The sequence below is a fragment of the Rhagoletis pomonella genome, unplaced genomic scaffold (assembly GCF_013731165.1).
Source record: "Rhagoletis pomonella isolate Grant_MI unplaced genomic scaffold, Rhpom_1.0 Rhpom_scaffold_00010, whole genome shotgun sequence".
Taxonomy (NCBI): domain Eukaryota; kingdom Metazoa; phylum Arthropoda; class Insecta; order Diptera; family Tephritidae; genus Rhagoletis; species Rhagoletis pomonella.
The window spans coordinates 37,419,937-37,426,556 of NW_023458564.1; positions in this window are offsets into that span (position 1 = coordinate 37,419,937).

Consider the following 6,620-nt stretch of genomic DNA (forward strand, 5'->3'; position numbering starts at 1 on the left):
TTACGAATTTATTTACTGCCATGTTTTCGTAAAATACTCGAAATAAAATCTTAAAAGTTATCAAAATTGTATAAAAAGTTTTCTTATCGCATTACCAACAAAATCTCTTCTCTAATCAATCAGCGTTTCAACAAAGTTTCTATAACATGTTTACTGGGAGTATGCGAACTAAGGTGCTTACATATGAAACCAACAAGTAAGCAACAGAGCACGACTGCAATCGTAGATAAGTACATTCACACATACACGTATAAATGTAGGTTCGAGTATGAACGAATCGCTCTCTCTCTCTTCAACTTAAAACAACAAAGTAATGACAGTATTTCAACAAAGTTTGGCAAACAATAGTACATGAGTAAATAACGGTGACTAGCGTATGCACACGCTTGTGAAAGGTAACCTGCGACATATAAATTCAAATTGAAAACTTGTTAAACTGCTCGTATTCGTACACTCTGGCTGTTCAAAAAAACAAAAAAAAAGGAAAGAAACAACAAAACCAAAATGATGTCTTATAGAAGATAAAGTGCGATGAATAATTTTAATACATGTGTACACATACATACGTAAGCAAGTATGCGAATAAACACATGAATCGTTTTAACTTTTCACAAATTTTTGGTTACATTTAGGGGATTCACAAGACGTGTTAACCGTCGTAAAATCTTAAGGTTAACATCTTTTTTAATTAAAATGGTTTTAGGGGATTTCTAACTAAACCAAAATTCTTTTAAACTGATAAAGAATATATAATTAGCCAACCCCCCAACCATTTTAACCGCTATTTTACATAAACAAGTGTTAAGCTTAAGATTTTACGACGGTTAACACGTCTTGTGAATCCCCTAATTAAGTAATACTTTCGCTTGATGATTTTGTAAGCGAAAATTTATTTGATATGAGGATATTTTATTACTTTTGCGAATATGAGCAAATCTCACGAGTTGTTGCATTTTTCGACAAAAAACCAGATTCCACCCGGAAATTGTATTTAAATGAAAGCTTAAAAAAGCTCTATTAAAAAAAGTAAAAATAAGCACTCTTGCTCAGAATATGTAGGGCGTTCCATACCAAAATGGACGGGGTTCACACTTCACGTGTTTGATTTATTTCAAATTTTTAGGGTTGATGGATAAACATAAATAACAAATAAATATGAAATTTGAGCTTGATTAATACATTTTTAAAAACTTTACAGCACAAAAACAAAAACAAATCGATTTAATAGTTTTCCAAATATCTTGAGAACGGGGCGAGGAAAAAATCTGAAAAAAATCACACATACACACATCAAAATTCTCTATGAAAATGAATATTAAAATTTTTTTTTTTTTAATTTTTCACCTACAAATCTTTTTATGAAAAAAATTAGTTTTTGACAATATGCCATCTCAAAAAAAAATTTAAATAAATCGCAATGGTAGCCCTGAGTATTGCGCAATATTTAAGTATAGTATTTATTATGGGGTGCACTCTGCAATAACTTGAGTTATGATTTTTTTACACCGAAGTTGAGTAAAATGAGTACATTAAGAATTAAAATTTTTTTTTGTTTTTTTTTACTGTTTTGGTAAAACATAAATCCAATTGTTGGCGGTTAAATTACGATTTTTATCATAAGGTCCCTGAGAAGAACTATTTTAAAATATTTTTTTTATTGCGAAATGTAAGTATCACCGAAAATTGTAAAAAGGCAACCCCCTATGGGTTCAGCCGAATGTTTTTTTTTTCCAAACTGCCTTGCAAAAATACTTTTTTCTTTGCCTGCAAGGTGGTACGGTGTAGGCGGAATTTAGGGACCTGCTGTAATGAAACAATTGCTCCTTACTAAGAGGTTTTAAGAACTGCCGTTAAATACAATGATGGTAGCCAAAGCTGCACTCAATGAATGTGCTAAGGGCCTTTAACGGGTCTAATGCAATTTAATTCTTTTAGAAAGCTCCTTGAAAGAGATATACAGGACCTAAGCCATATACTGGCTCATTTCACAGTTCGATATTGACAGGAATCCGCAAAATATTACTTTCATGTACGCTTTTCGAGCTTTTCGATTTGAACTCAAATTATTTTGTTGTCGTTTTTTAAATTTATTGCCAACTAAAAACAAAAAGACATTATAATGCGAGTACATACATAGAAAATGAACACAACCTGAAGTGGTGCCTTTTAAATATCAAATCTTTTTTCAAAACGCGTTTGTCGTACGGTGGAAAAAATCACGACTTCTTACATACAGGCATACATTCATAAGCACATTTGTGTGCACATGCACACACACTTGATATCACATATCTACCATTTCTACCATTTCTGCCATTTTTCGCCGCCTTTAACGTTCGTCGCTGCCACTTAAGAAGTAAAGTGGCTGCGAGAAGTGTTTCCACTCCCATTAGCCAGTAAGGGGCACTTCAAGAAGAATTTTATACGACACTAACATCCATGCATGAACACTTCAATCCCACACCTTGTGCAACATTTAAAGGAAAATAGATGTGCTAACCAAAATCCAAAAACTGGGTTTTGCGGATGCTTTTGCGTAAGGTTAAAGAAAAGTAAGCGAACTTGCTCATTCCCTTTTCGCTACCGCATGTAGTAGTTAGTATCTATGCCATTGAAAAAGTTTTTGTTAGAAATTCACACAGATGTTGCCACTTAAAACAATTGTTGACACACTTTGTTGTAAGTATCTAACTAAAGATACTAAAGGACTGTTGATCCGATTGACTGAGTGGCAAGTGAAGTGGGGTGTAAGAAAAGCTTGTCAAAGTGTATGTACTAAGCGTCGATATGAAATGGAATTCGCGTGTATGATTGTCAGTGAAATTTTATAAGTACATACATATGTATATAAGGATGCATCACTCTTAAAAAAAAAAACAACAAAAAAATCGGTACTATTTTTCCATCGGACTTGTAAAGTTTATTATATTTAAAGATTTCCTCCAAAATATTTGGTAAAAATATTGATATTTATGTATAGATAAAATTAGTTTTTAAAAATATTTTTTTCCAAAAAATTACATCAAACGATACAAGAAATTAAGCTTAAAAGTCTGCATACAAATTTAAAAAAAATTTATCAACAGAAACCAAATTATGAGATTTTTGGAATCATTTTCAAATCGGCCCACACAGATATTTGGTCCCCAATTCGTGCGCATAAATTCAAAAATAACTTATCGATTTTTGAGCTTTATTCTCTTGGGTGGGCTAAAATGATGTTTCAGGTATCGAAATATGTCCTTACCTTTTGCATGTGTTCCTATGATCAGTTTGAAAGTGTTATTTGACGAAGCGCTCTGAAAAGTAAAAATGTAAAGCGAAAGGGGCGATTGATTTTAATTTTGTGAAATGGGTTTTTCTTCCTTTAGTTAGATCTATATAAAACAAAGTTTTACAATTTTTTAGTGTGTTCAACTGATTCGTATTTAATGAAATGTTCAAGTGAATTTTTTAATAAAAACAGTTTAAAGAAAATGTCATAAGTCATTTTCTCTAGGTCTTACCAATGAAAAATGTATGTTTATTTCAAGATAATTTAATTTTTAACCAGGGACCGTAACGGTTATAAGTTTTATTATAAAAATCACTTTTTAATCGTTACGTTACGTTTTAAGTTTTCTTTTTTGCTGGGAAAATAATGGTTACGTTTTAAGTTTTAATTTTTGCTCGGAAAATAATCGGTACGTTTTAAGTTTTATTTTTTGCTCGGAAAATAAAACTTAATTTTTGCGTATGCGTATGCGCTTTTTTGCACTTTTTCTTTAGAAATGTGGTTCTCTTTGTTTCTGCCCTGGTATCTGTATTTTCATTACCCACTCCACAGTGGCGTTAAAGGTTCAATGCAGCCGCCCCCTGCCTATTCACACATGCGCATGCGCATACACAAAAATTAAGTTTTATTCTCTGAGCAAAAAATAAAACTCAAGAAATAACGATTATTTTCCGAGCAAAAATAAAACTTAAAACGTAACCATTATTTTCCGAGCAAAAAATAAAACTTAAAACGTAACGATTATTTTCCGAGCAAAAAATAAAACTGAAAACATAACGATTATTTTCTGGGTAAAAAATAAAACTCAAAATATAATGATTAAACTTGACTTTTATAAGTAAAAATCAAAAAATAAAAATCAGTGCCGCTGAAGATACTCCGAGTAATAAGAAATATATTGGTCTACTCCTTATGCACGTAGCATTTCTCTTTCCGCGTGATTTTTTGAGTTGAAATTTCAAAGGATAATCGTTGTTTGCGGTCCCTGTTTTTAACTATGACACTAAATATTGAATCCGACCGTGTATTTATGACCTTTCTTTAAGACGCGATTTTGTACAACATATATTTGTGAAGATGATTTTTTTAAATAAATTTTGTTTCCAACAATTTTTATTGAGCTTAAGGCCGTTTTTAATGCAAAATTATTGTGAAAAAGCAACAATAATAGCTATTTCGGAAATCACTACATTTCCTCATCAGACTTCTTTCAGTGGGATTCGATGCAACGACCCCAGCTGACTCAGCCAGTTGCCTACGCACCGTGCTAAGTTCACACTCACGGTAAAAAGTATTGGCACAGCAAATTGTTCTCAATATATGCAATAATTTTTATTCTAATATTTTTCGGCGAATATTGTATAAAAATATGGTTCATTCTACACCAAAAACCATAAAAATATAATTCCTAAACTTTGTACAAAACTCGCGAAAATTCAGCAAATTTTATGTAAATTTTCAACTTTGTAATCAGATTTTTTTAAATTATTTTGAATACGCAGATTTGTAGCCCAATCCATTTTATTATAATAAAGTACAAGTTTTAAGTAGGTAGGAATTACCGTTGAATTTTGGAATTTTTTTTCACGCAGTCTCTTCCATTCAAAACATTTTTTTCAAAAATACTTTATATGGAAAAAATGCAAAACACCTGCAACAAAAAAAAAAATCTCAAAAACCAATACGATTTTTGACTAACTCCAAACTTGCATTTGTTTACTAAAATTAAATGGGCTGCAAAACTACATACTCAAAAAAATTCTAGAAAATCTGATTAAGAAGTTGAAAATTTGCTGAATTTTCGCGAGTTTTGCACAAAGTTTAGGAATTATATTTTTATGTTTTTTGTTGTAGAATGAAACATATTTTTATATAAAATTGGACGAAAAATATTAGAATAAAAATTGTTGCATATATTGTGGAAAATTTGCTGTGCCAATACTTTATTCCGGCAGTGTACATATCCTCGGCTGAGTGGAAGATTGCCCTATCTCCGCTGCCGGTTTGAAACACACATTACCTCAGCAAACGGTTGAAAAAGGCCCTCTTTGAGAATTTGGTTGCGGAGCGCCGTGTCTCAGAACTCGATTCAAAAATGGTATAAATTAAATATATTGGCAGCTGAGATATTCCGTTTTTGAGCCATTTGCTGAGATATGGCATTCTTCAAAAAAATCTGAATTAGGGCCTTTTTCAATCATTTGCAGAGGCAGGGCGTTTTCGCACCGGTACCGAGATAGAGCTGCCTTTCACTCAGCCGTCGATATTGAATATTTAAAAGAAATTCCTCTACGAACACTTCTGTTGCTGAGTTTATCAAACTTCAAGTTAAAATGTTACCTTTATTTTCTTAATTTTGAATATAAAATTTTTAGTGCAAACTTATTCACAAGATGCCTTGCGTCCAAATAAATGCATGTAACTTAAATGTATCATGCATGTGTTTATGAACCTTTTTAAAAATTATGATTATTGTTTATGCTTTCCGCTTTCTTTCTCATTCTTATTCGCGTGCTGCAGTGACTAGCTGTCTGATGATGAATTGAACCTGGCTACTAAACAGACATTGCAGATGACAGCTGTCACAATAAACGTATGAAAATGGAACTCGGATGGCAATAATCATTTATTCATTTGCCAGACGTCAGAAAACGGTGGAAGGAAAAATACCCAGTTCACATAAATAAAATGTTTAATGGTGATTGTAAAATACATGAAGCTTTGGAAATACATACATACATACATACATATGAACATACCAGTATGTGGTTTCAATGATTTTAAAATTAGTTACAACCTTGCAGGCTGCGGTTAAAAATGTCAAGAATAAATATGCGAAAAAACTCGTTGTAATAGACCCAAAAGATACGGAAAATATCCCGAAATTTCGAAATAATATCTACAAAATCTCAAAGATTCAAAAATTTACTTTCGAGAACACTTATTTTTTTAGAAGGCTTTAAGTATTCTAAAGAACGCAGACAAATGCTTTAAAGTTCTTGTAGAATCACAAAAGTGTTTGAAGGTCTCTCTTTTATACTATAATTCAATGAACGTAAAAAAACGAAGAAAAACCGTGCCCCCCCCCCATTTTCCTAATAATTTTTGGAAAACCACTTTTTTTCTAAACAGCGATTGTGTATCAATTTTGAATAAATACTGAAGAATTCCTTAGCCACAGTGCTCAAAAAATCAGAAAGTCCGGTACATAAACAATATACATATGTAAATTCAAGGCCGTATTTAAGAAGAGGTATCAGCTTATTTTAAAATAGATTTAGCTTTAGATACTGCTACATATTTTGATATTGTGGAATTTGGTGATGGTCAAAATTTAAAAAATTTA